Source organism: Oncorhynchus masou, chromosome 12 (genome assembly GCF_036934945.1).
Source record: "Oncorhynchus masou masou isolate Uvic2021 chromosome 12, UVic_Omas_1.1, whole genome shotgun sequence".
Lineage (NCBI taxonomy): Eukaryota > Metazoa > Chordata > Actinopteri > Salmoniformes > Salmonidae > Oncorhynchus > Oncorhynchus masou.
In genome coordinates, this window is record NC_088223.1 from 39745080 (window position 1) to 39763369 (window position 18290).

Here is an 18290-nt window from a genome sequence, read left to right on the forward strand (position 1 = left end):
GGACTTTTTGGAGTGCCAACAGAAGAAGATCATCAAAGGTAAGGCATTTTGTATATCGCTTTTTCTGACTTTTGTGTCGCACCTGCCTGGTTGAAATATGATTTTCATGTGTTTGTATGCGGGGAGCTGTCCTCAGACAATCACATGGTTTGCTTTCGCCGTAAAGCCTTTTTAAAATCTGGCATGGCGGCTGGATTAACAAGAAGTTAAGCTTTATTTTGATGTATAACACATATATTTTCAAGAATGTTAAATATTTGAATTTGGTATTTGTGAATTTCGCGTTCTGCAATTTCACTGGATGTTGGCCAGGTGGGACGCTACCGTCCCACGTACCCGTAAGAAGATAAATTATAAACAAAGAGGTTGAATACTTATTTACTCACAGCTTTGAATTTTTTATTAATCAGTAAAAATCTTAAAAAATATATAATTTCACTTTGACATTATGGAGTATTGTGTGTAGGCCAGTGAAAACAAATCTCAATGTAATACATTTTAAATTCAGGCTGTAACACATCAAATTGTAAAAAGTCAACAGGTGTGAATACTTTCAGAAGGCAAAGCACTGTAGTTAGTAAGGACACACATGAGGGTGCACACACACACACAAGCATGCACACACACAGACAGACACACACACAAACACACACACCTTTTCATTTCTCATCCACTTATCATGGAGGGCTGTTGAATGAATCCAAACGCTAACCTCAGATACAAAAGTGGAAAAATCATTGCCTAAATAAATTATCCAGGGCATTATTATCCTTTTGAGAATCTAATGTTCATCTGAGGTGACATATAGTTTCTCTGGCTACGCCAAGAGGTGTAGAACCTCATCCATCATGTCATTAGGATTTAACTCATATTCAATCAAAAGATTTGTGCAGCTTATGGGAGGTCTCGACAATTAAAAATTGCTTCTCTCTGAATTTTTGGAAGTTCCCTATGTATACTATACAGACTGTTTTCCCATCAACTTCTCTGAGCCTTTGATTACTTAATGATGGAATTTGGTGGTGTGGATGGATTTATTTATATCATACCCCGCCCAGGTCTACATGCACAAGGTAATCGTGCTTGTCTAGGACTTAGCTATAGAACCTCATACATTTAATTTTCACAGGGCTTACTGTACCAGTGAAGCCTACATCATCTATATCCCAGGCTGGTTTTCCCCGTGGTAACAAGGGCATATGGTTACACCAGTGTTAGCCTAGCAAAAAGAACAGTAGGGAGGAATTGCAAGTAATGTTGTAGAGTATAACGTAACGTCTAGTACCGTAATGTCGAATGTAAAGACAACAGTACCTCACAAGCTGTCCAGAAAATTTTTTTTTAAAAATAACGCTGGCGTTGCACCCTACCTGGACAGAATGTAGCTCCTAGGTGTACGACGTTGTGTATGAACGGGTGGAGAGTTGATATTACAGGTGCATAACCACATGTTGACGTAGTCGCCCTCCACTCCTGACATAGTGTAAGCTGCTCACCCCTCAGTCCCCTGACCTGGCGCTGGAAGCTTGGAACAAGCACACTGAGACCTCTCTCTCTCTCTCTCTCTCTCTCTCTCCCAGATAGGCCTGGAAACAGGAAGAGCACCATTCAGGAAGTCCACGTTTTACAACTTTCTCTCGGTGGAGAAAGAGAGTAAGAAAGTGAGTAGGAAACATCAACAACACTTGACTCCCCTCTTTGTAAGTTATTCATGTATTACTTTCACACCCCTCCTGCTTTTGTTGATTTACGGCTTTGAATATGTAATGGGGAAAATGTTCTCTTATTACTGAATCATGGAAACCTGGGCAGCAAGGCGACGATTTTGGTAAGTAAGATATTGCCACCTGCTTTGTCAGGGAAGAAATAACTGTGAAACTAATATGACTTTTTGGATATACTTCATTTCAGCTTTTGAAATATACTTTGAAATACTTCCCTTTAACAGTAATTATATTTTAGTTTAGTGCAGCAGAACAGAAGCAACATTTTGTGCTGTGGTCAATGGCCTGTGATTGTAAGATGAGATGACACTGGCAGAAAACAATGCTATGCCATTCTGACATCATGCCAGTCTGTGTTTGAACAAAATAAAAATTGGACTAAGCTGAACTGCTGCCGACACGCTTCCCTCTCCGTCCCTCTCTGTTTACCAGTTTAAGGGGTTGTGATGTCACGGATGTCTATATTGGCGACGGTTACCTAAGTAACATCATGCGCGCGTGGTGAGACCATCTTGGAGGGTTAGCTTAAGGGCTGCCATCCATCTGTCTCGTTACAGAAGCGAGCTGTGACGGCATTCTGTGGAATTTGCTCATTGTTGTCCCAATTTGAGTGATTTAACATCCTGTCCTTAGTCTGATCCTATCAGGAAGTGAATCATATTGCCAAACAACTCGTGTACCTGTCTTAGGAAATGTCATATTACTTATAATCACAAGAGTTATGGTATATTTCTGATATACTGTAATGTGCCATTCTGACACCACGCCAGTCTGTATTCATGTATGCATTTATGCAATTAGAGTTATGTGTTTGTTCAAAAACTTTTATGATTTGACCATGACTTCACTTTAAAACAGAATCATCTTGAGGCCTTACATTGCCACTGAAGAACTGTTTCATATTACAACTCAATATTGGTCTCTACAAACTCTGTCCTCCCCAAACTGCAGATTATAAAGTGATATCTTTAGGGACAGATCCAAATTTATGGGAGGGGAGGGGTGGTCTAAAATAGAGGAGGGTTGTCAAACTTTTTTTTTTTGCATCGGGTTTGTGTGTTTTCTTGGGGGGGGGGGGGGGGTACAGGGGAGTGTAGTGTATTTTTCCCCTGGTTTACATTCTCTCTTCTGCTCGCATTTCCCCGATAAACAATGACTTGACATTTGATGTTACCCTAATATAGTTTAGAAACGTTTTGTGAAGGTTTGGTAAAGTGTGGCTATTATTAAGCTTTAGCAACTGCAGGCCTGTGACATGAAGGCAGCGCGCCTTGGCGCTCCAACTGAACTCCAGTTGAACTTGAGGTGAGGAAGAATCTAACAATATAATGCTTATCTTTCTATAAAATATTTGGATAGAAATTTAAGGAATTACCCTCTTTCTGTACGTCTATGTCTGTATAGCAGGCGCAGTAGCCATCTGACATATCTCTATCTCTCGGGGTGGGCCTTAGTGTTACGCCCTGATCTATATTTATTATGTTATCTTCATTTATTGGGTCGGGCCAGGGTGTGACATGGGTTTATTTGTAGTGTGTTTCGTCTTGGGGTTGTGTGGGGTGTATAGATTGAGAACCGCCTCAGGCAGCCACAGACCAATCAGAGTCAGGTGATTATCGTTGTCTCTGATTGGGAACCATATTTAGGTAGCCTGGGTTTCACTGTGTGTTGGTGGGTGATTGTTCCTGTCTCTGTGTTTGTTGCACCAGTCAGGGCTGCTTCAGTTTTCGACGTTTGTTGTTTTTGTATTGTTCGTGTTCTTCATCATTAAAGATGTATCGAACAAACCACGTTGCATTTTGGTCCGATCCTTGTTCCACCTCTTCGTCAGAGGAGGAGTTGGAAGAAACCCGTTACACTCAGCTTCTCTTCTTATGTATATGCTCTATACACAGGGCATTCGGAAGGTATTCAGACCCCTTGACTTTTTCCATGTTTTGTTACATTACAGCCAAGAATGATTGTCACTCTGACAGAGATCCAGAGTTACTCTGTGGAGATGGGAGAACCTTCCAGAAGGACAACCATCTTTGCAACACTCCACCAATCAGGCCTTTATGGTAGTGGTGTCCAGACAGAAGCCACTCCTCAGCAAAATGCACATGACAGCCAGCTTGGAGTTTTCTAAAAGGCACCTAAAGACTCTGACCATGAAAAACATGATTCTCTGGTCTGATGAAACCAAGAATGAACTCTTTGGCCTGAATGTCAAGCACCACCTCTGAAGGAAACCCTTCTTACAGCAAAGCATGGTTGTGGCAGCATCATGTTGTGGGAATGTTGTTCAGTGGCAGGGAATGGGAGAATAGTCAGGATCGAGGGAAAGATTAACGGAGCAAAGTACAAAGAGATCCTTGATGAAAAACCTGCTCCAGAGTGCTCAGGACCTCAGAATATGGCGAAGGTTCACCTTCCAACAGGACAACGAAACTAAGGTCACAACCAAGACAACATCGTAATGGTCTCGGGACACGTCTCTGAATCTCCTTGAGTGGTCCAGCCAGAGCCCGGACATGAACCCGATCGAACATCTCTGGAGAGACCTGAAAATAGGTGTGCAGCAGGGCTCCCCAGTCAACCTGACAGAGCATGAGAGGTCTGAAGAGAAGAATGTGAGAAACTCCCCAAATACAGGTGTGCCAAGCTTGTAGCTTCATTCCCAAGAAGACTCGAGGCTGTAATTACTGCCAAAGGTGCTTCAACAACGTACTGAGTAAAGGGTCTGAATACTTATGTAAGTGTGATATTTCTGTTCTTTTTTCCTATACATTTGCAATCATTTCTAGAAACATGTTTTTGCTTTGTCATTATGGGGTATTGTGTGTAGATTGATGAAGGGAAACAACAGTTTTATCAATTTTAGAATAAGGCTGTAATGTAACAAAATGTGGAAAAGTCAGGGGGTCTGAATACTTTCCGAATGCATTGTGTGTATATTGGAGACATACATAACATACATACATAACATACATATCAGTAAAAAGTTTGGACACACCAACTCAAGGGTTTTTCTTTATTTTCACTATTTTCTACATTGTAGAATCATAGTGAAGACATCAGAACTATGAAATAACACATATGGAATCATGTAGTAACCAAAAAAGTGTTAAACAAATCTAAATATATTTTAATATTTTAGATTCTTCAAAGTATCCACCCTTTGCCTTGGTGACGGCTTTGCACACTCTTGGCATTCTCTCAACCAACTTCACCTGGAGTTCCCACATATGCTTTTCCTTCACTCTGTGGTCCAACTCATCCCAAACCATATCAATTGGATTGAGGTTGGGTGATTGTGGAGGCTAGGTTATCTGATGCAGCACTCCATCACTCTCCTTCTTGGTCAAATAGCCATTACACAGCCTGGAGGTGTGTTGGGTCATTGTCCTGTTGAAAAACAAATGACAGTCCCACTAAGCTCAAACCAGATGGGATGGCGTATCACGGCAGGATGCTGTGTCAGCCATGCTGGTAAAGTGTGCCTTGTACTCTTAAATCACCTACAGTGTCACATGCAAAGCAGGCCCACACCATCACACCTCCTCCTCCATGCTTCACGGTGGAAACAACACGAGGAAATCATCCACAAAGACACTGCGGTTGGAACCACATAAATAAGAAAAACCCTAGAATGAGAAGGTGTGTCCAAAATTTGGACTGGTACTGTATATGGGGCGGCAGGGTAGCCTAGTGGTTAGAGCGTTGGACTAGTAACCAGTAGGTTGCAAGTTCAAACCCCCGAGCTGACATGGTAAAAATCTGTCGTTCTGCCCCTGAACAGGCAGTTAACCCACTGTTCCTAGGCCGTCATTGAAAATAAGAACTTGTTCTTAACTGACTTGCCTGGAAAAATAAAGGTAAAATAAAAAAATACAAATATATTATGGTGTTCTGCAGGTTCGCCACCAGGGGGAGAGTAGTCAAGGCCTGGTGACAGATGCAGTCTACATCATGTGGTGATGGCTCCCTCTGCTGGACGGGCCCATTCCACGCACCAAGACACAGGTCAAGTCCTTCTTGGGATTGCCATGATACTACAGGCGGTTTATTCCCAACTTGGACGGACAGGCGAAACCGAAGCAGCATTCAGGTGCCTGAAGGATGTGCTGTGCTCCCATCCGATTCTCGTAACGCCCAATCTCCAGGTACTGATGTTGGTCCAGACAGACACATGCAACACGGGACTAGGGGCCGTCATGTCCCAGATATACGATGGGGAGCATCCAATCATGTACAGGTTGAAGACGGACGTTTACATACACTTAGGTTGGAGTAATTAAAACTCGTTTTTCAACCACTCCACAAATTTCTTGTGAACAAACTATAGTTTTGATAAGTCGGTGAAGACATCTACTGTGTGCATGACACAAGTCATTTTTCCAAGAATTGTTTACAGACAGATTATTTCACTTATAATTCACTGTATCATTTCCAGTGGGTCAGAAATGTACATACACTAAGTTGACAGCTTGGAAAATTCCAGAAAAAAAGTATAGTAGAAAAGTAGAAATAATGGGGTGCAAAGAAGAAAAATAAATAAATACATAACTACAGTAGTAGAAGAGGTTGTTGTTTGGGCTAAATTATCGATGGGCTATGTACAGGTAATCTGTGAGCTGCTCTGACAGCTGGTGCTTAAAGCTAGTGAGGGAGATAAGTGTTTCCAGTTTCAGAGATTTTTGTAGTTCGTTCCAGTCATTGGCAGCAGAGAACTGGAAGGAGAGGCGGCCAAAGGAGGAATTGGCTTTGGGGGTGACCAGAGAGATATACCTGCTGGAGCGCGTGCTACAGGTGGGTGCTGCTATGGTGACCAGCGAGCTGAGATAAGGCGGGACTTTATCTAGCAGGTTCTTGTAGATGACCTGGAGCCAGTGGGTTTGGCGACGAGTTTGAAGCAAGGGCCAGCCAACGAGAGCGTACAGGTCACAGTGGTGGGTAGTATATGAGGCTTTGGTGACAAAACGGATGGCACTGTGATAGACTGCATCCAATTTATTGAGTAGGGTATTGGAGTCTATTTTGTAAATGACATCGCCGAAGTAGAGGATCGGTAGGGTGGTCAGTTTTACGAGGGTATGTTTGGCAGCATGAGTGAAGGATGCTTTGTTGCGAAATAGGAAGCCAATTCTAGATTTACCTTTGGATTGGAGATGTTTGATGTGAGACTGGAAGGAGAGTTTACAATCTAACCAGACACCTAGGTATTTGTAGTTGTCCACATATTCTAAGTCAGAACAGTCCAGAGTAGTAATGCTGGACGGCGGGCAGGTGCAGGCAGCGATCGGTTGAAGAGCATGCATTTAGTTTTACTTGTATTTTAGATCAGTTGGAGGCCACGGAAGGAGAGTTGTATGGCATTGAAGCTCATCTGGAGGGTTGTTAACACAATGTCCAAAGAAGGGCCAGAAGTATACAGAATGGTGTCATCTGCGTAGAGGTGGATCAGAGACTCACCAGCAGCAAGAGCGACATCATTGATGTATACAGAGAAGAGAGTCGGCCCAAGAATTGAACCCTGTGGCACCCCCCCATAGAGACTGCCAGAGGCCCGGACAACAGGCCCTCCAATTTGACACACTGAACTCTATCAGAGAAGTAGTTGATGAACTGATGAGGATGTGGTGATTGACAGAGTCGAAAGCCTTTGCCAGGTCAATGAATACGGCTGCACGGTATTGTTTCTTATCGGTGGTGGTTAAGATATCGTTTAGGACCTTGAGCGTGGCTGAGGTGCACCCATGACCAGCTCGGAAACCAGATTGCATAGAAGGTGCGGTGGGATTCGAAATGATCGGTAATCTGTTTGTTAACTTGGCTTTCAAAGACCTTAGGATAGATATAGGCCTGTAACAGTTTGGGTCTAGAGTGTCTCCCCCTTTGAAGAGAGCGATGACCGCAGCTGCTTTCCAATCTTTGGGAATCTCAGGCAACACGAAAGAGAGGTTGAACAGGCTAGTAATAGGGGTTGCAACAATTTTAACAGATCATTTTAGAAAGAAAGGGTTCATATTATCTAGCCTGGCTGATTTGTAGGGCTCCATATTTTGCAGCTCTTTCAAAACATCAGCTGACTGGATTTGGGAGAAGGAGAAATGGGGAAGTCTTGGGCGAGTTGCTGCGGGGGTGCAGTGCTGTTGCCCGGTGTAGGGGTAGCCAGGTGGATAGCATCGCCAGCCGTAGAAAAATGCTTATTGAAATTCTCAATTATAGTGGATTTATTGGTGGTGACAGAGTTTCCTATCCTCAGTGCAGTGGGCAGCTGTGAGGAGGTGTTCTTATTCTCCATGGACTTTACAGCTGCAGGAAGCAAATTTCGGCTTGAAAAAGCTAGCCTTGGCTTTCCTAACTGCCTGTGTATATTGGTTTCTAACTTTCCTGAAAAGTTGCATTTGAGTCAATTGGAGGTGTACCTGTGGATGATTTCAAGGCCTACCTTCAAACTCAATGAGGCTTTGCTTGACATCATGGGAAAATCAAAGAAAATCAGCCAAGATCTCAGGAAGAAAGTCTGTTTCATCATGTTCATGTTTCCACCACTCCACAAATTTCTTGTTAACAAACTATAGTTTTGGCAAGTCAGTTAAGACATTTACATTGTGCATGACACAAGTCATTTTTCCAACAATTGTTTACAGACAGAGTTTTCACTTTTAATTCACTGTATCACAATTCCAGTGGGTCAGAAGTTTGCATACACTAAGTTGACTGTGCCTTTAAACAGCTTGAAAAATTCTAGAAAATTATGGCTTTAGAAGATTCTGACAGGCTAATTGACATCATTTGAGTCAATTGGAGGTGTACCTGTGGATGTATTTCAAGGCCTACCTTCGAACTCAGGGCCTCTTCGCTTGACATCATGGGAAAATTAAAAATTAAAAAAATTAGCCAAGTCCTCAGGAAGAATAATAGACCTCCACAAGTCTTGTTCATCCTTGGGAGCAATTTCCAAATGCCTGAAGGTACCACGTTCATCTGTACAAACAATAGTAAGCAAGTATAAACACCATGGGACCACGAAGCCGTCATACCGCTCAGGAAGGAGACACGTTCTGTCTCCTAGAGATGAACGTACTTTGGTGTGAAAAGTGCAAATCAATCCCAGATCAACAGCAAAGGACCTTGTGAATATGCTGGAGGAAACTGGTACAAAAGGCATCTATGTCCACAGTAAAACGAGTCCCATATCAACGTAACCTGAAAGGCCGCTAATTAAGGAAGAAACCATTGCTCCAAACCACCATAAAAAAGCCAAACTACGGTTTGCAACTGCGCATGGGGACAAAGATCATACTTTTTGATATTTTTGGCCATACTGACCATTGTTATGTTTGGAGGAAAAAGGGGGAGGCTTGCAAACCAAAGAACACCATCCAAACCGTGAAGCACGGGGGTGGCAACATCATGATGTGGGGGTGCTTTGCTGCAGGAGGGACTGGTGCACTTCACAAAATAGATGGCATCATGAGGCAGGAAAATTATGTGGATATATTGAAGCAACATCTCAAGATGTCTCAAATGTGTCATCCAAATGAACAATGATCCCTAGCATACATCCAAAGTGGTTGCAAAATGGCTTAAGGACAACAAAGTCAAGGTCTTGGAGTGGCCAACACAAAGACCTGACCTCAATCCAATAGAAAATGTGTGGGCAGAACTGAAAAATCTTGTGCGAGCAAGAAGGCCTACCAACCCGACTCAGTTACACCAGCTCTGTCAGGAGGAATGTGCCAAAATGTACCCAACATATTGTGGGAAGCTTGTGTAAGGGCAATGCTACCAATGCTACCAAATACTAATGGAGTGGATGTAAACTTCTGACCCACTGGGAATGTGATTAAAGAAATAAAAGCTGAAATAAATTATTCTCTCAAATCAAATTTTATTTGTCACATACACATGGTTAGCAGATGTTAATGCGAGTGTAGCAAAATGCTTGTGCTTCTAGTTCCGACAATGCAGTAATAACCAACAAGTAATCTAACTAACAATTCCTAAACTACTGTCTTATACACAGTGTAAGGGGATAAAGAATATGTATATAAGGATATATGAATGAGTGATGGTACAGAGCAGCATAGGCAAGATACAGTAGATGGTATCGAGTACAGTATATACATATGAGATGAGTATGTAAACAAAGTGGCATAGTTAAAGTGGCTAGTGATACATGTATTACATAAGGATGCAGTCGATGATATAGAGTACAGTATATACGTATGCATATGAGATGAATAATGTAGGGTAAGTAACATTATATAAGGTAGCATTGTTTAAAGTGGCTAGTGATATATTTACATCATTTCCCATCAATTCCCATTATTAAAGTGGCTGGAGTTGAGTCAGTGTCAGTGTGTTGGCAGCAGCCACTCAATGTTAGTGGTGGCTGTTTAACAGTCTGATGGCCTTGAGATAGAAGCTGTTTTTCAGTCTCTCGGTCCCAGCTTTGATGCACCTGTACTGACCTCGCCTTCTGGATGATAGCGGGGTGAACAGGCAGTGGCTCGGGTGGTTGATGTCCTTGATGATCTTTATGGCCTACCTGTAACATCGGGTGGTGTAGGTGTCCTGGAGGGCAGGTAGTTTGCCCCCGGTGATGCGTTGTGCAGACCTCACTACCCTCTGGAGAGCCTTACGGTTGAGGGCGGAGCAGTTGCCGTACCAGGCGGTGATACAGCCCGCCAGGATGCTCTCGATTGTGCATCTGTAGAAGTTTGTGAGTGCTTTTGGTGACAAGCCGAATTTCTTCAGCCTCCTGAGGTTGAAGAGGCGCTGCTGCGCCTTCTTCACGATGCTGTCTGTGTGAGTGGACCAATTCAGTTTGTCTGTGATGTGTATGCCGAGGAACTTAAAACTTGCTACTCTCCACTACTGTTCCATCGATGTGGATAGGGGGGTGTTCCCTCTGCTGTTTCCTGAAGTCCACAATCATCTCCTTAGTTTTGTTGACGTTGAGTGTGAGGTTATTTTCCTGACACCACACTCCGAGGGCCCTCACCTCCTCCCTGTAGGCCGTCTCGTCGTTGTTGGTAATCAAGCCTACCACTGTTGTGTCGTCCGCAAACTTGATGATTGAGTTGGAGGCGTGCGTGGCCACGCAGTTGTGGGTGAACAGGGAGTACAGGAGAGGGCTCAGAACGCACCCTTGTGGGGCCCCAGTGTTGAGGATCAGCGGGGAGGAGATGTTGTTACCTACCCTCACCACATGGGGGCGGCCCGTCAGGAAGTCCAGTACCCAGTTGCACAGGGCGGGGTCGAGACCCAGGGTCTCAAGCTTGATGACGAGCTTGGAGGGTACTATGGTGTTGAATGCCGAGCTGTAGTCGATGAACAGCATTCTCACATAGGTATTCCTCTTGTCCAGATGGGTTAGGGAAGTGTGCAGTGTGGTTGAGATTGCATCGTCTGTGGACCTATTTGAGCGGTAAGCAAATTGGAGTGGGTCTAGGGTGTCAGGTAGGGTGGAGGTGATATGGTCCTTGACTAGTCTCTCAAAGCACTTCATGATGACGGAAGTGAGTGCTACGGGCGGTAGTCGTTTAGCTCAGTTACCTTAGCTTTCTTTGGAACAGGAACAATGGTGGCCCTCTTGAAGCATGTGGGAACAGCAGACTGGTATAGGGATTGATTGAATATGTCCGTAAACACACCAGCCAGCTGGTCTGCGCATGCTCTGAGGGCGCGGCTGGGGATGCCGTCTGGGCCGGCAGCCTTGCGAGGGTTAACACGTTTAAATGTTTTACTCAACTCGGCTGCAGTGAAGGAGAGACCGCATTTTCCGTTGCAGGCAGTGTCAGTGGCACTGTATTGTCCTCAAAGCGGGCAAAAAAGTTATTTAGTCTGCCTGGGAGCAAGACATCCTGGTCCGTGACTGGGCTGGATTTCTTCCTGTAGTCCGTGATTGACTGTAGACCCTGCCACATGCCTCTTGTGTCTGAGCCGTTGAATTGGGATTCTACTTTGTCTCTGTACTGACGCTTAGCTTGTTTGATAGCCTTACGGAGGGAATAGCTGCATTGTTTGTATTCAGTCATGTTACCAGACACCTTGCCCTGATTGAAAGCAGTGGTTCGCGCTTTCAGTTTCACGCGAATGCTGCCATCAATCCAAGGTTTCTGGTTAGGGAATGTTTTAATCGTTGCTATGGGAACGACATCTTCAACGCACGTTCTAATGAACTCGCACACCGAATCAGCGTATTCGTCAATGTTGTTATTTGACGCAATATGAAACATGTCCCAGTCCACGTGATGGAAGCAGTTTTGGAGTGTGGAGTCAGCTTGGTCGGACCAGCGTTGGACAGACCTCAGCGTGGGAACTTCTTTTTTTAGCTTTTGTCTGTAGGCAGGTATCAGCAAAATGGAGTCGTGGTCAGCTTTTCCGAAAGGGGGGCTACTACTATTATTCTGACATTTCGCATTCTTTAAATAAGGTTCTGATCCTAACTGATCTAAGAGAGGGAATTTGTACAAATATTAAATGTCAGGAATTGATTAAAACGGAGTTTAAATGTACTTGGCTAAGGTGTATGTACACTTCCGACTTCAACTGTACATAAGCTGAAAGCTGAGGGGGTGTCCAATTTATTTTACAGTACAAGGGGAGGGTCATGTGAAAATAATTTTTCCTCTGGTGAGGGGAGGATTTATTTTATGACACCTTGAGTTGGAACAGACCCCCCAGTAACTAGATATGTCCCTTACCTAATGCAAATTCATCATCATGATTGAACATCCATTTATTTCTTTATTTCTTTCTTTGACAATCATCTCTGATTACACTGAGGCTGTTACCAATCAGTTGAAACTACCAGGTATGGCAAACTACTGTGCAATCAATGGCATAGATCATTATATCACAACATTTCTTCATCACATTGCCATTCCTTAAGGTTAGTGCAAAGGGAAGGGATTACTGCTTTCGTCAAGGTTGAAATGTTAAATGTTGGAATCAAACTGTAATAATTCCAAGAAGAATTTCATTATATGGAATTAATGTTTAGCTCGAGCCTGGACAATGGAGGATCCGTTTAAGATTGGTGTGTGGTGTTGCATGAAATCTAAAGTTTGTTGATTATTTAATTCAACATTTTTCAACATTAACTGGGACATTTGTAAGGAGGATGTATATAAGGATACATTTTGACATGAAGTGCATGTGTGTGTGTGCATGTGTGTCTGCATGCGTATTGAAGTGTTTAAGGTGCGAGTCAGTCTGCTAGCTACGTTGTCAGATGAAAACCCTGTGAATTCAAGTGCATCAATATTCATCTCCAGCTCTGTGAAAAAAGTTCAAGCCTCAACAGCTGTTTCCTCATTGAGCAATTAGAGTCCATCACAATGATGGAATATCCAGGCAAGCGTATGATATAGGACACGTATTGATCTGGTTTAATACAGTGCATTAGCTTAGCATCTAAGCCTACAATATGAGTGATGATTACATGCTGAGTCTGTGTTATCCCCTCATTCTATTGTCTACTCCTTGGTAGAACCAAATTCCTGCCAATTTTCTTCTAGTTACAATACTGTCATTGTTAGCATAATTTGATTTTCATTGATTCGACGCCACTAACGTGGCAGCAGTAATATGAGTTTCCGTAAATCAATGCTGTGGGAAATGAGATGAAATGGATCATACGCCGGGCAACTCATTTAGAATTCATAGAAACACTAACTCACTGTCAGCACAGGCCTGTTCTAATCCATCGTGGGATTTTAACATGTGCAAAATGGACACATTTGCCTTTTTTTCAGTCAGATATATTCTATGTTTCTTAATTCGTAATGGATGAAATATATTCCTAGATGTGACTTTTCACTTGACAATAAAACCAGCATGCTAGATACTGTAATGATGACAGAAAAACATTTCCGTTTCCATTTTGGGGCACGTTTTGTGTCTAGCATGAATTTTTTATACATTTTACAGCATGAAAGCCTCTGTTTGTTCTACATTGTGGAATAATAGTGAAGACAGCAAAACTATGAAATAACATATGAAATCATGTAGTAACTAAAAAAAGTGTTAAACAAATCAAATTATTTTAGATTCTTCAAAGTAGCCACCCTTTGCCTTGATGACAGATTTCACGCTCTTGGTATTCTCTCAACCAGCTCCACCTGGAATTTTTTTCCAACAGTCTTGAAGGACTTCCTACACATGCTGAGCACTTGTTGGGTGCATTTTCTTCACTCTGTGGTCCAACTCATCCCAAACCATCTCAATTGGTTTGAGGTCAGGTGATTGTGGAGGCCAGGTCATCTGATGCAGCACTCAATCACACTCCTTGGTCAAATAGCACTTACACAGCCTGGAGGTGTGTCAAAATCAAATCAAATTGTATTGGTCACATACACATGGTGAGCACATGTTATTGCGAGTGTAACGAAATGCTTGTGCTTCTAGTTCCGACAGATATCTAACATGTAATCTAACACTTCCACAACAACTACCTAATACACATACATCCACGTAAGGAATGGAATAAGAATATATACATATACATATATTGATGAGCAAAGACATAGCGGCATAGGCAAGTTACAATGGATGGTATAAAATACAGTATATACATATGAGATGAGTAATGCAAGACATGGAAACATTATTAAAGTGGCATTATTAAAGTGACAAGTGATCCATTATTAAAGTGGCCAATGATTTCAAGTCTGTATGTAGGCAGCAGCCTCTCTGTGTTAGTGATGGCTGTTTAACAGGGTGATGGCCTTGAGTTAAGCTGTTTCACAATCTCTCGGTCCCAGCTTTGATGCACCTGTTTTGACCTCGCCTTCTGGATGGTAGCGGTGTGAACAGGCAGTGGCTTGGGTGGCTGTCATTGATGATAATTTTTGCCTTCCTGTAACATCGGGTGCTTTAGGTGTCATGGAGGGCAGGCAGTTTCCCCTCGTGATGCTTTGTGCAGACTGCACCACCCTCTGGAGAGTCCTAAGGTTGTGGGCATTGCGGTTGCAGTACTAGGCGTTGATACAGCCCAACAAGATGCTCTCAATTGTGCATCTGTAAAAGTTTGTGAGGGTTTTAGGTGATAAGACAAATTTCTTCAGCCTCCTGAGGTTGACAAGGCACTGTTGCGCCTTCTTCACCACACTGTCTGTGTGGGTGACCAATTTCAGTTTGTCCGTGATGTGTACATCAAGGAACTTAAAACTTTCCATCTTCTCCACTGCTGTCCCATTGATGTGGATATGGGGGGTGCTCCCTCTGCTGTTTCCTGAAGTCCACAATCATTTCCTTTGTTGAAATTGTTTTCCTGACACCACACACACACAGTGTCCTCACCTCCTCCCCGTAGTCTGTCTCGTCATTGTTGGTAATCAAGCCTGCTACTGTTGTGTCGTCTGCAAACTTTCTGCCAATGATTGAGTTGGAGGGGTGCATGGCCACACATTCATGGGTGAACAGGGAGTACAGGAAGGGGCTGAGCACGCACCCTTGTGGGGCCCCAGTGTTGAGGATCAGAGAAGTGGAGATGTTGTTTCTTACCTTCGCCACCTGTGGGTGGCCCGTCAGGAAGTCAAGGACACAACTGCACAGGGCGGGGTTTAAACCCAGGGCCTAATGCTTCATGATGAGCTTGGATGGTATTATGGTGTTGAATGCTGAGCTGTAGTCAATTAACATCATTCTTACATAGCTTTTCCTCAGTGTGCAGTGTAATGGCAATTGCGCTGTCTGTGGATCTGTTGTTAAGCAAATTGAAGTGGTTTGAGCGTGACAGGTAAGGTGGAGGTGATATGATCCTTGACTAGTCTCTCAAAGCACTTCATGATGACAGAAGTGAGTGCTACGGGGCGATAGTCCTTTAGTTCAGTTACCTATGCCTTCTTGGGTACAGAAACAATGGTGGCCATCTTAAAGCATGTGGGGACAGCAGACTTGGATAGGGAGAGATTGAACATGAACACGGGTAATTGTGCTGTTGAAAAACAAATTATAGTCCCACTAAGCGCAAACCAGACGAGATGGCGTGTTCCTTGAATTCTGAACTTACTTGAACTCTAATGAAGCGTTTATTTGGGGTGCAATTTCTGAGGCTGGTAACTCTAACTAATGAACTCTAACTAATGAACTTCTCGTAACTCTGGGTCTTCCTTACCTGTGGCAGTCCTCGTGAGAGCCAGTTTCATCATAGCGCTTGATGTTTTTTTTAACTGCGCTTGAAGAAACTTTCAAAGTTCTTGACATTTTCCGGATTGACTGACCTTCATGTCTTAAAGTAATCATGGATTGTTGTTTGCCTTTTCTCATTTGAGCTGTTCTTGCCATAATATGACCTGGTTTTTACAAATAGTGATATCTTCGGTATACCACCCCTACCTTGTCCCAACACAACTGATTGGCTCAAACGCATTAAGGAAAGAAATTCCACAAATTAACTTTTAACAAGGCACACCTGTACATTGAAATGCATTCCAGGTGACTACCTCATGAAGCTGGCTGAGAGATTGCCAAGTGTGTGCGAAGCTATCATCAAGGCAAAGGGTGGCTATTTGAATAATCTCAAATATAATAATATATTTTGATTCGTTTTACACTTGATAGGTTACTACATGATTCCTTTTGTGTTATTTAATTGTTTTGATATCTTCCCGATTATTCTACAATGTAGAAAATAGTACAAAATAAAGAAAAACCCTTGAATCAGTAGGTGTGTCCAAACTTTTGACTGGTACTGTATGACTGATATGTGTTTTTTTTCATGCTCTTTTGTTTTTTGGAGAAGTCATGGCATCTGCTCTCTGTGTGTGGTTTGCTACAGTGCCTTCGGAAATTATTCAGACCCCTTGTCTTTTTCCACATTTTGTTACATTGTAGCCAAATTCCACATTGAAAAAAATGTATCATCAATCGACTCACAAAACCCCGTAATGACAAAGCAAAAACAGGTTTCTAGAAATGTTTGGTAATTTATATTTAAAAAAAAACGGAAATATCACATTTACCTAAGTATTCAGACCCTTTACTCAGTACTTTGCTGAAGCACCTTTGGCAGTGATTACAACATACAGTCTGCTCGGGTATGACGCTACAAGCTTGGCACACCTGTAGCACACGTTCCAGCAGGTATATCTTACTGATCATCCCCAAAGCCAACACCCCATTTGGCCGCCTTTCCTTCCAGTTCTCTGCTGCCAGTGACTGGAACGAATTGCAAAAATCGCTGAAGTATGAGACTCCCCCCCCCCCCTTTTCCCCCCAACTTTAAACATCAGCTATCTGAGCAGCTAACCGATTGCTGCAGCTGTACATAGTCCATCTGTAAATAGCCCGCCCAATCTACCTACCTCATCCCCATACTGTTTTTATTTTATTTACTTTTCTGCTCTTTTGCACACCAGTATCTCTACTTGCACATCATCATCTGCTCATTTATCACTCCAGTGTTAATCTGCTAAATTGTAATTATTCGCTCCTATGCCTTTTTTTCTACTGTGTCATTGACTTGTTTATTGTGTTATTTGCTTGTTTATTGTTTACTCCATTTGTAACTCTGTGTTGTTGTCTGTGTCACACTGCTTTGCTTTATCTTGGCCAGGTCGTAGTTGTAAATGAGAACTTGTTCTCAACTAGCCTACCTGGTTAAATAAAGGTTAAATAAATAAAGAATTAAACAAATTGGGGAGTTTCTGCCATTCTTCTCTGCAGATCCTCTCAAGCTCTATCAGGTTGGATGGAGAGTGTCGCTGCACAGCTATTTTCAGGTCTCTCTAGATATGTTAGATCGGGTTCAAGTCCGGGCTCTTGCTGGGCCATTCAAGGACATTCAGAGACTTGTCCCGAAGCCACTCCTGCGTTGTCTTGGCTGTGTGCTTAGGGTCATTGTCCTGCTGGAAGGTGAACCTTCGCCCCAGATCCTGAGCACTCTGGAGCAGGTTTTCATGAAGGATCGCTCTGTACTTTGCTCTGTTTATCTTTGCTTTGATCCTGACTAGTCTACCAGTCCCTACAGCTGAAAAACATCCCCATAGCATGATGCTGCCACCACCATGTTTCACTGTAAGGAGTGTGCCAAATTTCCTCCAGATGTGACACTTGGCATTCAGGCTAATTAGTTCAATCTTGGTTTTATCAGACCAGATAATCTAGTTTCTCATGGTCTGAGAGTATTTAGGTGCCTTTTGGCAAACTCCAAGCAGGCTGTCATGTGCCTTTTACTGAGGAGTGGCTTCTGTCTGGACACTCTACCATAAAGGCTTGATTGGTGAAGCGCTGCAGAGATGGGAGAACCTTCCAGAAGGACTACCATCTCCACAAAGGATCTCTAGAGTGACCATAAGGTTCTTAGTCACCACCCTGACCAAGGCCCTTCTTCCCCGATTGCTCAGTTTGGCCGGGTGGCCAGCTCTAGGAAGAGTCTTGGTGGTTCCAAATATCTTCCATGTAAGAATGTGATCTTGGGGACCTTCAATGCTGCAGAAATGTTTTGGTACCCTTCCCCAGACCTGTACCTATATAAAGGAACCACACATTAGATGGAAAACTATTCTCTTGAAATCTGCTACCTACAGGTGCGTCTGGAATATAAACTGTGCTGGTTTACAAGCT

General features: G+C 43.1%; 1 long non-coding RNA gene across 3 annotated transcripts in view; it reads left to right on the forward strand.

Annotated features, from left to right (window-relative positions):
* Window positions 1-1585: 1585 nt before the first annotated feature.
* Window positions 1586-18290, forward strand: part of LOC135550065 (uncharacterized) — a 78450-nt gene continuing 61745 nt past the window's right edge. For 2 of the 3 annotated variants that reach the window (XR_010457062.1, XR_010457064.1), the window contains exon 1: window positions 1586-1661. This is a non-coding gene — a long non-coding RNA (uncharacterized LOC135550065). Of the gene's footprint in view, window positions 1829-18290 lie in introns of all 3 variants that reach the window. The other variant, XR_010457063.1, reaches the window with a different exon arrangement.